Genomic DNA, 15,477 nt, shown 5'->3' on the forward strand with positions numbered 1-15,477 from the left:
AATAGTATAGAAAAAAAATACCACATGTAACCCCTCCACTTAGAAATAATCACTATTAACATGCTAGTGAATCTCATGCCAAATTTTCTTAGAGGTAGGTGTATGTGTGTACATATATATGCATATATATGTACATATAGCCTGTAATATATATGTGTATACATAAATTTTTAAATGAAACAGGAAATTATGTATTCTTTCTTTTTCATAAAGTTTTTTTTTTTTTTTTGGAGACGAAGTCTTGCTCTGTTGCCCAGGTTGGAGTGCAGTGGCATGATCTGGGCTCACTGCAACCTCCACCTCCTGAGTTCAGGCGATTCTTCTGCCTCAGCCTCCCCAGTAGCTGGGACTACAGGCGTGTGCCACCTTGCCTGGCTAATTTTTGTAATTGTAATAGAGATGGGGTTTCACCATGTTGGCCAGGCTTGTCTTGAACTCCTGACCTCAGTTGATCCGCCCACCTCGGCCTCCCAAAATGCTGGAATTAAAAGAGTTAGCCACCATGCCCAGCCCATAAAGATTTTTCTGTCCTCACACCCCAATAATACTTGTCTCTGACCGAGCTGTTCTTTTTCTTTTCTTTTCTTTTTTTTTTTTTTTGAGATCGAATTTTACTCTGTTGCCCGGGCTTGAGTGCGGTAGTGCAATCTTGGCTCACTGCAACCTCTGCTTCCTGAGTGGAGGTGATTCTTCTGCCTCAGCCTCCCCAGTAGCTGGGACTACAGGTGTATGCCACCATGCCTGGCTACTTTTTGTAACTGTGGTAGAGATGGGGTTTCACCATGTTGGCCAGGCTGGTCTCAAACTCCTGACCTCAGGTGGTCCTCCTGCCTTGGCCTCCCAAAGTGCTGAGATTACAGGCGTGAGCCACTGCACCCAGCCAGACCTGTTCTTAATGCTCTTCCATTTAGTGAGTCTTTGTCAGCCTATGGCTCCTTTTATTTTGGTCCTGTGTATTAGTCAGGTTTTCCAGAGAAACAGAACCAATAGAAGAGAAAGAGAAAGAGAGAGAGAGAGAGAGAATGAATAAAGAACTGGCACATGTGACTGTGGAGACTGAGAAATCCCACAGTTTACCATCTCAAAGCTGGAGACCCAAGAAAGCTGGTGGTGTAATTCCGTCCAAGTCCAAGGGCCTGGAACCAGAGAGCTGATAGTGTAAGTTTCACTCTGAGGTCAGGAGAAGATCAACTTTCTAGCTCAAATAGGCAGACAGAGAAAGCAGATTCTCCCATCTTCTACCTTTTTGTTCTATTCAGGTCCTTAACAGATCGGATGAAGCCCACTCACAATAGGGAGGCAATCTGCTCTACTACATCTACCAATTTAAATGCTAATCTCATCTGGAAACACCCCTACAGACACATGCAGAAATGATGTTTAGCTAAATATCTGGGCACCCTGTCTATCCTGCCCAAGTTTACAGGATGCAATGATTAATTTTTTTTTTTTGAGGCAGAGTTTCGCTCTTGTTACCCAGGCTGGAGTGCAATGGCGCGATCTCGGCTCACCGCAACCTCCACTTCCTGGGTTCAAGTAATTCTCCTGCCTTAGCCTCCCGAGTAGCTGGGACTACAGGCGTGCACCACCATGCCCAGCTAATTTTTTGTATTTTTAGTAGAGACGGGATTTCACCATGTTGACCATGATGGTCTCGATCTCTTGACCTCATGATCCACCCGCCTCGGCCTCCCAAAGTGCTGGGATTATAGGCGTGAGCCACCACATCCGGCCGCGATGATTAATTTTACGTGTCAAGTTGACACGTAAAATTAATCATCGAATCCTGTAAACTTGGGCAGGATGCAGATCTCTTGGATTTTGCAAATCTGCAAATATGTTCTCCCTTTTATCAAATTTCTAAGGGTTTGTCTGCTGAGTTCGGCCCCATTTAGGCCTTGATGAAATTCTGATGTCATGTCAATTTTGAAACGTTAAGTAGTTGTTCAGTGTGACCAAGGTGGCTGTGGGTACCCAGCTCAGACCCACACCTGCCACTATGCATGTTTAATGTATCTCTACTAAAAATACAAAAATTAGACTTGGCCACTCCTGACCTATTGTTTTGAATGAGAACTTAACATCCTTTAGGGACATGGCAGCCCAGAGAAAGCTTTTGCTCTCTCTGATCTTGGTTCCTTAATTGTCCTCAATCTTTGCTGCCGTGTTCAATTTCTCTCACTATTAATTAGTTTTCTAATAATCTTCTTCTGCCCATTATCTTTCTTTGCTCATTGTGACTTAATGTTATATGCCAGGAAGATTTAAAAAGTAAAAATCAGAGAAAGGAATTGATACAGCTTGGTTATCAGGCTTTATTTGTATGCAGCACTCATGTCTTGGCACCCATGATCTCATTGGGAAGGCAGGCAGGACAAACATGATAGTGTAAGCTACATGGTAGAGAATGATGTGAGGTTGTAAAGTGTTGTAAGATGGGTTTTTAAAAATGTGGTTGGAATCCTTTGTCTCAGAGGCACCTGGGGAGCTTGTTAAAACTACAGACATACGGGTGTGGTGACTCATGCCTGTAATCCCAGCACTTTGGGAGCCCGAGGCAGGTGGATCACTTGAGGTCAGGAGTTCAAGACCAGCCTGTCCAACATGGCAATACCCCGTCTCTACTAAAAATACAAAAATTAGCCAGGCGTGGTGGCCCAGGCCTGTAATCACAGCTACTTGGGAGACTGAGGCAGGAGAATCACTTGAACTGGGAGCCGGAGGTTGCAGTGAGCAGGGCCAAATACTTGACTTGCTACATCAAATTCTCTGACTGTTGGTTCCAGGAAATAGCATTTTTAACAACTCCCACTCCTTCCTTAACCACTTCCCCTTAACACACAGGTGGTTCTGATGCTCACTTCACCTAAAATATGAGAACCAATCAAGGAAAAGGTTGAATGGAGGATGTAGGATTCAAGGGAAATCTTGGAGGAAGGTCGGAACTTAGACAAGCAGAGAAGAGCTGAAAGCTTATTCAGACGGGGAATTTATGAGCAAATTCTCTCAGGCAAGAATGTGCATGTCTCTAATTAGTCCCTACAGGTCAGACTGGACTGCACTCTCTTCTTCTCCCATCCAAATGCCCCTTGTAAGATGGGATTCTTTATTCACTGCAAGTATTGCAGCACACTGTAATAAAGCTGTCCTTTGTCTGTCACAAATAGGCCAGACTCACAGTAATCTGAATATTCAACTCTGGGGATGAGCATCTGTGTGCAGAGTGAAAGATGGTATTTCCCCACATTCAAGTAGGAAAATATAATCAGTAAGGACCAATATAATTTATTTTGTTGTTGCTTTCTTCTACTTTATGTAACATATGGTAGATGCCTAAAGGGCATGTTTTATAGAACCTGCCTGCAGTAGAAAAGGTGGGAGGAAGGCTGTGGCATGTTACATTACAAAAATCCTAGGAAGCCTCGGGTAACCTTTGCTGTAGCCTCCTGCCTTCTGCTCACCTCATCTTCTTTCTCACTCATCTATCTACCCTCTTGCTCCCACCCTGGAGTTTTTCTACCTTTCTAGTGCTCACCCACCTTTTTAATTCTACTAGCCTAAACTACCTTACGCAACTATCCATTGATTCTCTTTTCCATATCCGCTCTTATTTCTTTCTTACCCTCTTCCCGTCTTACTCCTCCATACTGCTCTTCCGTGTGAGAGCTGGAGGTGGAGGAACTGAACTCCTCGTGAATTTACCCGTGGCTAATGGGGAATAGTGCTGCTTGTTTTGTGAAAGCCAAGGACATGGGCATGCAGAATCAGTCACTGCAGGTGGTTCTACTGGCATGGAAATCAACTATGACATAAATATGGTAATATATTGCCCTTTTTCTTCTCAAAGAACTTTACCAACATTAGCTCATTTTTATAGGCATCATAATTATCTCAGAATTCCTATAATGCAATATTTTTGCTTTGATTTAAGGTTTCCTGACACCATTATAGTCTCCTTTATCATTGGATATATCTGTATTTTCAACCATTGTTTATGCATTTTAGTTTCTTAAAATAATTTCTTTATACTTTTATGACTCCTTCCCTTTGGAAAATGTACTTATACAAATGAACTCACTCTAAAGCCTTTCCAGGAAATGTAGGAAATGTGTTTTACTGGAAAATCAATAGCCCAAGATGACAGTACCAAAGGCCTCCACCATTTTTTTCTATGGTTTCACACTGTCTGTTTTATTCTGAATTCAGGGAAAGGTTGGTTGAGCAAAAGGATGCTCACTTGTCCTTGTGAAGACAGAGTCAGGGAGGCAAAAGCAGTGTCTGGACAGTTTATTTTAGTGAGTTTGAATGGATTTCATCAGATCAAATTGTACTGCTCTGAAGTTGCTTGGCCTGCCAAACTCCTTGCCTTCTGACTCACCACTGAGGCCTTCTGTTTGGGAGCACATAGCCTTCTCTGTCTGCTTCCCTTCTTATCCTTTTACATTAGATGCCTGTGGCCTGAAAAATAACCAGTCTCAGAAGTTCATCAGTTGGTCTTTTGAGATAAAGTTCCAAGTGACTTTGGGAAGGAATTCCAAACATCCACTCTGATGAGCAGTTCTGCTCATCCAACCACAGCAGGATAAGTTCTATTTAGTATATTACCATCTACATGTTTTGGGGTGGGGGGCATAATTTGATAAAAAGACTTATTAACCACTTATGTCATTTTAGTTTTGTAAAGTCCATTGTACCACTCTCAAAACTTTCAGTCATATGAGTTTAATGTATATTTCCATTAAGCTCTCCAGAACTCACTCCAAGGCAGCAGGAAGTGTCTGCATGCCTCCCTCCCGTGCGAATAACTGTCCTGTGCCAGTGGTTCCAGCAGACATGGAACCCCTTGAAAGTGTGTTGCCTCACCTAGCAAATACACCCATTGGAGCAGGACGCTTGTCACCTTTCTTGAAGAATCTTAGCAATTTCATGTACAAGAGCCCCAGATGATAGCATTTTAAAGGGAGTTGAAATATTAAGGCTATTTCAATGGAGGAGAGGGAGAGTGAATTATATCAACCACAGAATTAAAGTAATATTTGTTTTAAAAATCACATTTTATGATGAAAGTAATATCTATGACTTTTCTAATTTAAAAATTCCCTTCATGCAATGACTATTTGCTGTTGTTTTTCTTTATTTCAACAGATATTATAATTCAGGGACTATGACAGTAATAGGCAACAGTGCTTGAAGGGAGGGTGACAGCTGGGCATGGTTGCTCATACCTGGAATCCCAGAACTTTGGGAGGCCGAGGCAGGAGGATAGTTTGAGCCCAGGAATTCAAGACCAACCTGGGCTACATAGTGAGACCCTGTCTCAACAAAAAATAAAAAATTAGCTGGGCATGGTGGCATGTTCTTGTAGGCCCAGCTACTTGGGAGGCTGAGGTGGGAGGATCACTTGAGTCTGGGAAGCCAAGGCTGCAGTGAGCCGAGATGGGGCCACTGCACTCCTGCCTGGGTGACAGAGCAAGAGCTTATCTCAAAAACAAACAAACAAATAACAAAAAATAAATTGATTATTAAAAAATTTTTAAAAATTTTAAAAGGAAGGGTGAGGATGTGAGATGGCTTGTTACTAGACATAGTCTTTTTAGAAAAGTGTGAATAGCTGAGTGTGGTGGGTAACACCTGTAATTCCAGCACTTTGGGATGCCAAAGCGGGTGGATCACGAGATCAGGAGTTTGAGACTAGCCTGGGCAATACGGTGAAACCCCGTTTCTACAAAAAATACAAAAATTAGCTGGGTATGGTGGCGCGTGCCTGTAGTCCCAGCTACTTGGGAGGCTGAAGCAGAATTGCTTGAACCCAGGAGGCGGAGGTTGCAGTGAGTCAAGATCGCACCACTGCACTCCAGCCTGGGCTACAGAGTGTTTTTAGTGTATTCAAAGAGTTGCACAGTGATCACCACTATCTTATCTAATTTCATAATGTTGTTATCACTCCAGAAAAGACCTTCTATTCATTAGCAGTCACTTCCCATTTCCCATTCTCTCAAGCCCTTGGCAACCACTAATCTATTTTCTGTCTGTATGGATTTTGCCTATTCTGGAAGTTTTATACACATAGAATTCTATATTATGTGTTATTTTGAGTTTGGTTTCTTTCACTTAGCATAGTATTTTCAAGGTTCATCCATGTTGTAGAATGTATCAGTACTTCTTTCTTTTTATAACTACGTCCTATTCCATTGTATGGATAGACATAGACCAGCTTTTATTTATCCATTTATCAGTAGATGGGCCTTTGGTTGCTGCCACTTTTTGGTTACTATTAAAAATGCTGCCATGAACATTCATGTGCAAATTTTTATGCGGACATATGTTTTCACTTCTCTAGGAGCAGAATTTCTGGGTCATATGGTAACTCTATGTTGGACTTTCTGAGGAATAGTCAAACTGTTTATCATAGTAGCAATGTCATTTTACATTCTTACCAGCAATGTGTGAGAGCTTCAGTTTCCCTACATCCTCACCAACAGTTGTTATTGTCTGTTTTTTTTTCTTTGTAACATAACCACCCGATTTAGTATCAAGTAGTATCTCATTGTGGTTTTGGTTAGCATTTTCTTAATAGTTAATGATGTTAGGTATTCTTATTGGCCATTTGTATATCTTCTTTGGAGAAATGTCTACTCAAATTCTTTGGCAACATTTAATTGATTATTTTTCTCGTTGGGTTGTAATAGTTCTATATATATTTTGGATACTAGACTCTTATGAGATATATGATTTGCAAATATTTCTTCCATTCTATGATTTGTCTTTTCACTTTCTTGATAATGTCATGTCACACAGAAAAGTGTTTAGTTTTGATGAATTCCAGTTTACTTGTTTTTGTTGCTGTTGCTTATGCTTTTAGTGTCACTCAAGAATCCATTGCCAAATTGAAGGTCATGAAGATTTCCTCCTCTGTTTAATTTAAGACTTTTGTAGGTTTAACTCTGAAATCCATTTTGAGTTAATTTTTGTATATGGTGTCAGGTAGTGGTGTAACTTCTTTCTTTTGCATATGAATATCCACTTTCCTCAGCAACATTTGTTGAAAAAAACTGTTATTTCCCCATTGAAAGGTCTTTTTTTTACTTGACAGATAAAATTATATGTATATATTGTGTACAACACGACATTTTATCATGTTTAGTCACTGTGGAATGATTAAAGCTAGCTAATTAACACACATGTTACCTCATATAGTTATCATTTTTGTGGTAAGAACAATTAACATTCAGTCTCTTAGCATTTTTCAAGAGTACAATATATTGTTATTTACTATAGTCACAATGTTGCACAGGAGCTCTATGGAACTTATTCCTTCTAATGAATGTTTCATATCTTTTGATCAACATCATTCCAACCCACTCCCCCAACTGCTCCAGCACCTTGTAAGCACCATTCTATTTTCTAGTTCTATGAGTTCAACTTTTTAAGATTGCACATATGATGAGATAATGTGGTATTTTCCTTTCTGTGCCTGACTTATTTCACTTAATAGGATGTCCTCTAGATTCATCCATGTTGTTGCAAATGGCAGGATTTTCATCTTTTTAATGACTGAATAGTATTCCATTCTGTTTTGTTTTGTCTTGTTTTGAGACAGAGTCTTGCTCTGTCACTCAGACTGGAGTTCAGTGATCCCGGCTCACTGCAACCTCTACCCCCGGGCTCAAGTGATCATTCCACCTCAGCATCCCAAGTAGCTGGGACTACAGGTGTGTACCACCACACCTGGCTAATTTTAAAATTTTTCTGTAGAGACAGGGGCTTATCATGTTGCTGAGGCTGGTCTCGGACTCTTGAGCTCAAGCAATCTGCCCACCCCAGCCTCCCAAAGTGCTGGGATTATAGGCATGAACCTCCATGCCCAGCCTCCATTGTGTTTATATACCACATTTTTTCTGTCCATGCAGCCGATGATTTCATATTTTAGCTATCGTGAGTAATGCTGCAATGAACATTTTTATTTTTGGAATTTGAATCTGTTTGTCAATATCCACAAAATAACTTACTGAGATTTTGATTGGAATTGTGTTGAATCTATAGATTAAGTTGGAAATAACTGACATCTTGATAATATTGAGTTTTTCTACCCATGAATGTAGGATATCTCCCCATTTATTTAGTTCTTTGATTTCTTTTACCAGAGTTTTGTAGTTTTCTTTGTATAAATCTTGAACATATTTTCTTAGATTTATACCTAAGTATTTCATTTTTAGGGGTGCTAATTTGAATCGTATTGTTTAGTTTCTGATTTTAATTGTTTATTGCTGATATAAAGGAAAATGATTGACATTTGTGTATTAACTTTGCATCTTGCAACCATGCTATAATCACTCATTTGCTCCAGGAATTTTTTTGATTTATTCAGATTTTCTACATATACAATCATGTCATCTGCAAATAAAAACAGTTCTACTTCTTCCTTCCCAATGTGTATATCTTTTATTTTTGTCTTATTTCATTAGCTAGGATGTTCAATATGATGTTGAAAAAGAGTGGTGTGTGGAAACATTCTTGTTTTGTTCCTGATATTAGTAGGAAACCGTCTGGCTTTTCACCACTAAATATGATGATAGATGTCAAGATTTTGTTTTTTTGTAGCTGTTTTTCATCAAGTTGAGAAACTATTACTAGTTTTCTGAGAATTTTTTTTTTAAATCATGAATGGGTGTTGTATATTGTCAAATGCTTTTTCTGTATCTGTTGATGTGATCATGTGATTTTCCTTCTCTAACCTGTTGATGTGATAGATTACATTAATGATTTTTTGGAATGTTGAACTAGTCTTGCATACTTGGAATAAATCACACTTGGCTGTGTGGTAGCATTCTTTTTATCTATTACTGGATTTGATTTACTAATAGTTTGTTGATGATTTTTGTAACTATGTTCCTGAGAGATACTGGTTTATAGTTTTCTTGTAAATGTCTTTGGTTTGGGTATTGGTATAATTCTGGCTTCATAAAATGAGTTAGGAAGTATTTATTCTCTCTGCTTCTATGTTCTGGAAGAGATTGCAAAGAATTGATATAATTTCTTCCTTAAATGTTCAGTAGAATTTACCAGTGAACTTATCTGGGCTTAATGCTTTCTGTTTTGGAAGGTTATTAATTACTGATTAATTTTCTTTACTAGATGTAGGCCTATTCATATCATCTATTTCTTCTATTGTGAGTGTTGGAAAGTTGTATCTTTAAAAAACTGGTCCATTTAATCTAGGTTATCAAATTTGTAGGCAGAGTTATTCACAATATTTCTTTAACATTATTTTAATGTCCATGAGATCTCTAGTGATATCCTGCCATTTCATTTCTGATACTAAGAGTTTGTATCTTCTCTCTTGTTTTCAATGAAGTTCATCAATTTTAGTGATCTTTTCAAAGAGCCAGCTTTTCATTTAATTGATTTCCTCTACTGATTTCCCATTGTCAATCTCATTGATTTCTGCCCTAATTTTTATTGTTTCTTTTCTTCTACATGCTTTAGATTTCGTTTACTCTTTCTTTCTTTCTTTTTTTTTTTTGAGATGGTCTTGCTCTGTCACCAGGCTAGAGTGCAGTGACGTGATCTCGGCTCACTGCAACCTCCACCTCCTGGGTTCAAGCGATTCTCCTGCCTCAGCCTCCTGAATATCTGGGACTACACACACATGCCATCATGCCCAGCTAATTTTTGTATTTTTGGTACAGACAGGGTTTCATCATGTTGGCCAGGATGGTCTCTATCTCTTGACCTCATGATCCACCCACCTCGACCTCTCAAAGTGTTGGGATTATAGGTGTGAGCCGCTGCACCCAGCCAATCTTTCTTCTTTTCTAATACTGCATTCAGTGCTATAAATTTCCCTATAAGCACTGCACCTGCATTCCACACATTTTAATAAGTTATACTTTCATTTCCATTTAGTTCAAAATAATTTAAAATTTCTCTTGAAAATCTTTTTATAAAAGAAATGTGTTATTTTGAGATGTGTTGTTTAATCTCCAAATATTTTTCTGTTATTGATTTCTAGTTTGATTACATTGTGGTCTGAGATCGTTGTGGTATGATTCTTATTTTAAACTTATTAAAGTGGGTTTTATGGATTATAATGTGGATCTATCTTGATTTATCTTGAGGAAAGTTTCAAATAGGCTCGAGAAGAATATGTAATCTGCTGTTGTTGGATGAAATAGCCTATGGATGCCAGCTATACCCAGTTGCTTGATGGTACTATTGAGTTCTAGTATGACCTTACTGATTTTTTGCTTGCTGGATCTCTCCATTTCTGATAGAGGGGTATTGAAGTCTCAACTATAATAGATTTATCTATTTCTACTTAAAGTTCTAGCAGTTTTGCGTCACATTTTTTTTTTTGTTTTGTTTTACCAAGTATTAAATCACAGGAGGAATTTACTCCAAGAATGCCAATCAACATACTGGACAATGTCTTTAACTATAGTTTACAACAATAGCTTACAACTATAATGACCTTTCATATAGCTACTTCTAATGTCAGTACTCACTGAAAGGCATAATATTAAAATATAACTCAACCAAAGAAAATGTTTCTTTTGTTCATTTATTTTGTTCTTTCGTTTCTTTTGTTCATTTCTTGGACTAGCAATTAGCAGGTACCAATATGTGTAAAATGCCTAAAAAATACACGATGCCATTATCAGATATGTTTGAAAAACGCAGTATCATGTTGGCCCTGCTTAGAGATTCAAAAATATTTAGCATATTAAAAGTTCTAAAAAGCTATGCATAAAGAAATTTGTATAAATTATTTAATAGTTTTCCATAATTGTTATTGTCATCTTTGGGAACTTAGATATATCAATATACTTTCAGATTTATCAGTATACTTTCTTTTACCCTTTTCTTTGAATGAGAGCGGGTTAAGCAAACAAATTTATTGTCATTTGCACTGACAAGGAACTAGAGTGTTTTTTTTTATTATTATTATTAATTGAAAGGGAGAACGCTTCCACCACAACTTTGGTGGAAGAGTTTTCATTCGGTTATAAAAGTTGTGCCTCATGTATTTTGATTATGTTGTTAGGCACAAACATATTAAGGACTGTTATGTCTTGTTGGAGAACTGACCTCTTTATTATTACGTAATACTTCTTTTTATTCCTGGTAATTTTTTGTGCTCTAATGCTCGCTCTGTCTAAAATTAACACACCCACTTCAGCTTTCTTTTGATTAGTATGAACATGATATCTCCTTTTTCATGCCTTTACTTTTAATTAATAACTGTCTTTATATTTAACTTGAATTTCTTATTAACAGCATTTGGTTGGGTCTTATTTTTTGATTCACTCTGAAAATGTGTGTCTTTTCATTGGTATATTTAGACCACTGACATTTAAAGGGATTATTGATATAGGTGGATTAATGCCTGCCATAGTTGTTACAGTTTTCTCTTTGTTGCCTTTTTTGTTGTTAACTTTTTGTTTACCACATTTTTCTCCTTTTTGTTTTAATTGAGCATTTTGCTCTATACATAATTGCACTATGCAACCACTATGCCGTATTTTAGTGGTTGCTCTATGCCTTTATAGCTAGTCCCAGCTCACTTCCATATAACACTATACAAAGATATACACTATATTCACAGGTAGTGCAAGTACCTTATAATAGCATAGTATTCCTAATTATTACCTCCCACCCCTCGTATGATTGTTGTCGTTCATTTTAGTTACATATAAATACACATTAGTATATACACTCACATAATCAAATACATTTCTGCTATTATTATTTTGAATAAACTGTTATCTGTTTGGTTAATTAAAAATAAGAAAAAAGTTTTTATTTTATCTTTGCTTATCCATTCTCTAATATTCTTTCCTTCTTTATGTAAATTCAAATTTCTGACCTATATTATTTTTCTTCTCTGAAGAACTTCTTTTACCATTTCTTGCAAGGCAGGTCTAATGGTGACAATTTCCCTCAGTTTTTTGTCTGAGAAAGTCTTTATTTGTCCCTCACTTTTGAAGGATAATTTTACAAGTTACAGAATTCAAGGTCAGTGGGTTTTTCTCTCAACACTTTAACTATTTCACTCCACTCTCCTCTCGCTTGCATTGTTTCTGAGCAAAAGTCAGATGTAACTTTTATGTGAACTCCTGTATAGATAAGCTCTTTGTTTCCTGTGCTTCTTTCAAGAATTTTTTGTTTATTTTTGATTTTCTGGAGTTTTAATATCATATGCTTAAAATTTTCTTTTGCATTTATCCTACTTGCCCTCTGCGTTTCCTGGATCTGTGATTTGTTGTCTGACTTTAATTTTGAGTAAATTCTCAACCATTATTGTTTCACGTATTTCTGCTATTGTTGTGTCTTTCCTTATATTTCCACATTACATGAATGTTGCACCTTTTGTAGTTGTCCCACAGTTCTTTGATATTCTGTTCTTTTTCACTCAATCTTTTTTCTCTTTGCTTTTTGGTTGTAGAAGTCTCTACTGACATATTCTCAAGCTCAAAGATTCTTTCCTCAGCCATGCCCAGGCCACTATTGAGCTCATCATGGGCAGGCATTCTTCATTTCTGTTACAGTGTTCTTCATCTCTAGCATTTCTTTTTGAGTCTTTCTTAGAATGTCTGTCTCTCCGCTTACAATATCCATCTATTCTAGCACATTGTCTACTTTTTCTGTTAGAGTCCTTAGTATATTAATTACAGTTACTTAAAAACCCTGGTCTGATAATTCTAACATTCCTGTGTTACCTGACTTGAGTTCTGATGCTTGCCTTGTCTCTTCATACTATATATTTTTTTGCCTTTTAATATGCCTTATAAGTTTTTGTTGGAAGCCTGACATGACGTACTGGGTAAAGGAACTGCGGTAAATAATCCTTTAGTAATGTGGTGGTAAGGTGTAGAAGGAAGGGAAGCATTCTATATTTCCATGATTAGGTCTCAGTTTTTAGTGAGCTTGTGTCCCTGGACTGTGAACTTCACCAGTGCTTCCCAGTTCTCTCCCTTAGGTGGGACAGGATGGCTAGAAAGGGCTGGAGTTGGGTTATCTTCCTTCCCCCATTTGGAAGGCTAGAGCTGGCTGGAGTTGCTTATTGACCTTCCCCCATATCAGTTAGTATCTGATAAAACTTCAGTAGGTTATGCTCACGCCTGTAATCCCAGCACTTTTGAAGGCTGAGGCGAGTGGATCACCTGAGGTCAGGAGTTCGAAACCAGCCTGACCAACATGGTGAAACCTTGTCTCTACTAAAAATACAAAATTAGCCGGGCGTGGTGGTGCACACCTGCAATCGCAGCTACTAGGGAAGGCGGAGGCAGGAGAATTGCTTGAACCTGGAAGCTGGAGGTTACAGTGAGCCGAGATCGCACCATTGCACTCCAGCCTGGGCAACAAAAGTGAAACTTTGTATCAAAACGAAACTAGCTGACAGAAAATAGGTTTTGCTCTGGTGAAATAGTTTCTTATGAGCGCAGACCTTGTTAAGAAGAATAGAGTGCTCTGGCATATTCAAAAAGGTGACTTTTTCCCTCCCTCTGCCTGAAGCATGAGGGTATTTTCCTCTAAACTTCACTGAGAGAACCTGGAGCTTAAACTCACGACAGTGTGGGTTTCTACCCTGGTGCTGGTTCCTGTGGAGGCTTTTCTTTGTGATTCTCTTTATCTGCCTGTCTGTTTCTCCAATTATTGGAGTAGCAGTTTTCTCTGTTACCTCACTTTTCTGACAGATTTAAGATAAAACAATGGCTTACTTCAGTTTGTTTAGCTATTTACTTCCTGTTGGGATGGAGTAATGACTTCTAAGCTCTTTATGTGTCAGACTGGAAAATGAAAGTCTTTTTTCTTTTTTAAAATAGGCATTTATAAATATATAGTTTTCTATAAGCACTGCTTAACTGCACCCCATGAGTTTTATATGTTGTGTTTTTGTTTTCATTCATCTCAAAGTAGTTTCTAATTTACATTCTTGTGCTCGGATTTTCTATAGAGGGGGATATTTCTATTCCGTTACTGGGTTAATTTCCGAGAACATCAATATCTCCAGAACCCTGCATTTACACTTTTAGAGAGTAGCTTCTGAGGAATAGAGGAACTGAAAGTAGACATGAGTATAGGGACCACAATTTAACCCCTAGCTTTTGAAGCCATCCTGTGCTCTTCTAACCCAGTGATTCTCAACTGGGGGCAATATTGCCCTTCAGGTGACATTTGGCAATGTCAAGGCAATGAAATGGGCATTCCAGCACAACAAAGAATTATCTGGTCTGAAATGTTAATAATGTTGCTATTGAGAAACCCTTTTTTAACCCTTTAAATTGGTAGGTCTGTTTCCCATTTATTCAGCACCTATCTGTACAGTGTGTCACTACATCTTCATAATGGTCCCCAAAGTAGGTGCAACATCATAATCTGAGATGATGTATGTAAAGCTTTAAACTGAAGCAACCTCTCAGTCAGCAGCAGAGTCAGGACGACCACTCTCCAGTCCAGCTGTTTCCCAGAGAGCCCATGGTTACTGGGATCTCCACTTGTTTTGACCATTCCACCTTCCCAAAGCAGATCATCATGCATTGTCCTGTGACTATATGGCTGGCATATTGGTAGGCTAATACACTTCTCCTAGTTAACGACACTTCACTCTGTCTTGTGACTCTCTGTTTAATGTCTCTGCAAATACAGTAAAAACTCCCTGTGGGCAGCACAGCAGTTGGCACAGAGTGGGCACTCAGCCTATTTTGTTGAATGAATTAGAATATATGAAAGAAAATATACCAGAATGTTAACTGGGTTGTCTCTAAGAGCTTAAATGAAGGTTTTACATGCCACCAGAAGACGCTCGGAAATGGGTTGTGACATGACCCTAGCACTGGTGGGGGAAGAGAAATTGTGAACCCCCATATTGGTTGCTTTGCCTATAGGAATTTAAATTATGTTATTAATAATAATGATCAGTATTATTTCTCTTGTTAAATTTCTCTCACTTCAGCCTACTTTGTTCTTTGAATTGTTTGTGGTAGTACCTTTTGCCTTTAATAAAAGACTAACTTTAACTCTGCTTAAAAATTCACTGTATCCTCAGATTTTGTTCCCTAACAGTCTTATCACAAACATAACTTAAACAAAAATCTCTTGTGATGTTTGATATCACAGTGATCCTTAAATTATACTGACATTAAGTCTCTATGTCTTAAGGTAGCTGGCCTCAATTTTCTCCTCCATAAAAGAGGAATACTGATTATTTGTTAACTAACTGAGAACTTCCTGAGGATAAAATGATTTACGGCACATGAAAGCATTTTAAACAGTACTGTGGGGTTTGGTGTGGGCTCACACCTGTAATCCCAGCACTTTGGAAGGCTGAGGCAGGAGGATTGCTCCAGACCAGGAGTTTGAGGCCACCCTGGGCAACATAGAGAAATCCTGTCTCTACAAGAAATAAATAACCAAGCAATACTGTGTAATTGGCAAGGTCCCTTCAGTTATGGGTAACTGAAAAATTGTATTTGT

General features: G+C 38.1%; 1 protein-coding gene across 3 annotated transcripts in view; it reads left to right on the forward strand.

Annotated features, from left to right (window-relative positions):
- The window catches only part of ARHGEF6 (Rac/Cdc42 guanine nucleotide exchange factor 6), a 111,764-nt gene that overhangs the window by 49,125 nt on the left and 47,162 nt on the right, over positions 1 to 15,477 (forward strand). The gene's annotated exons all lie outside the window — the stretch shown is intronic.

The sequence above is a fragment of the Aotus nancymaae genome, unplaced genomic scaffold (genome assembly GCF_030222135.1).
Source record: "Aotus nancymaae isolate 86718 unplaced genomic scaffold, 86718_ANA_hifiasm-v0.15.2.pri h1tg000004l, whole genome shotgun sequence".
Lineage (NCBI taxonomy): Eukaryota > Metazoa > Chordata > Mammalia > Primates > Aotidae > Aotus > Aotus nancymaae.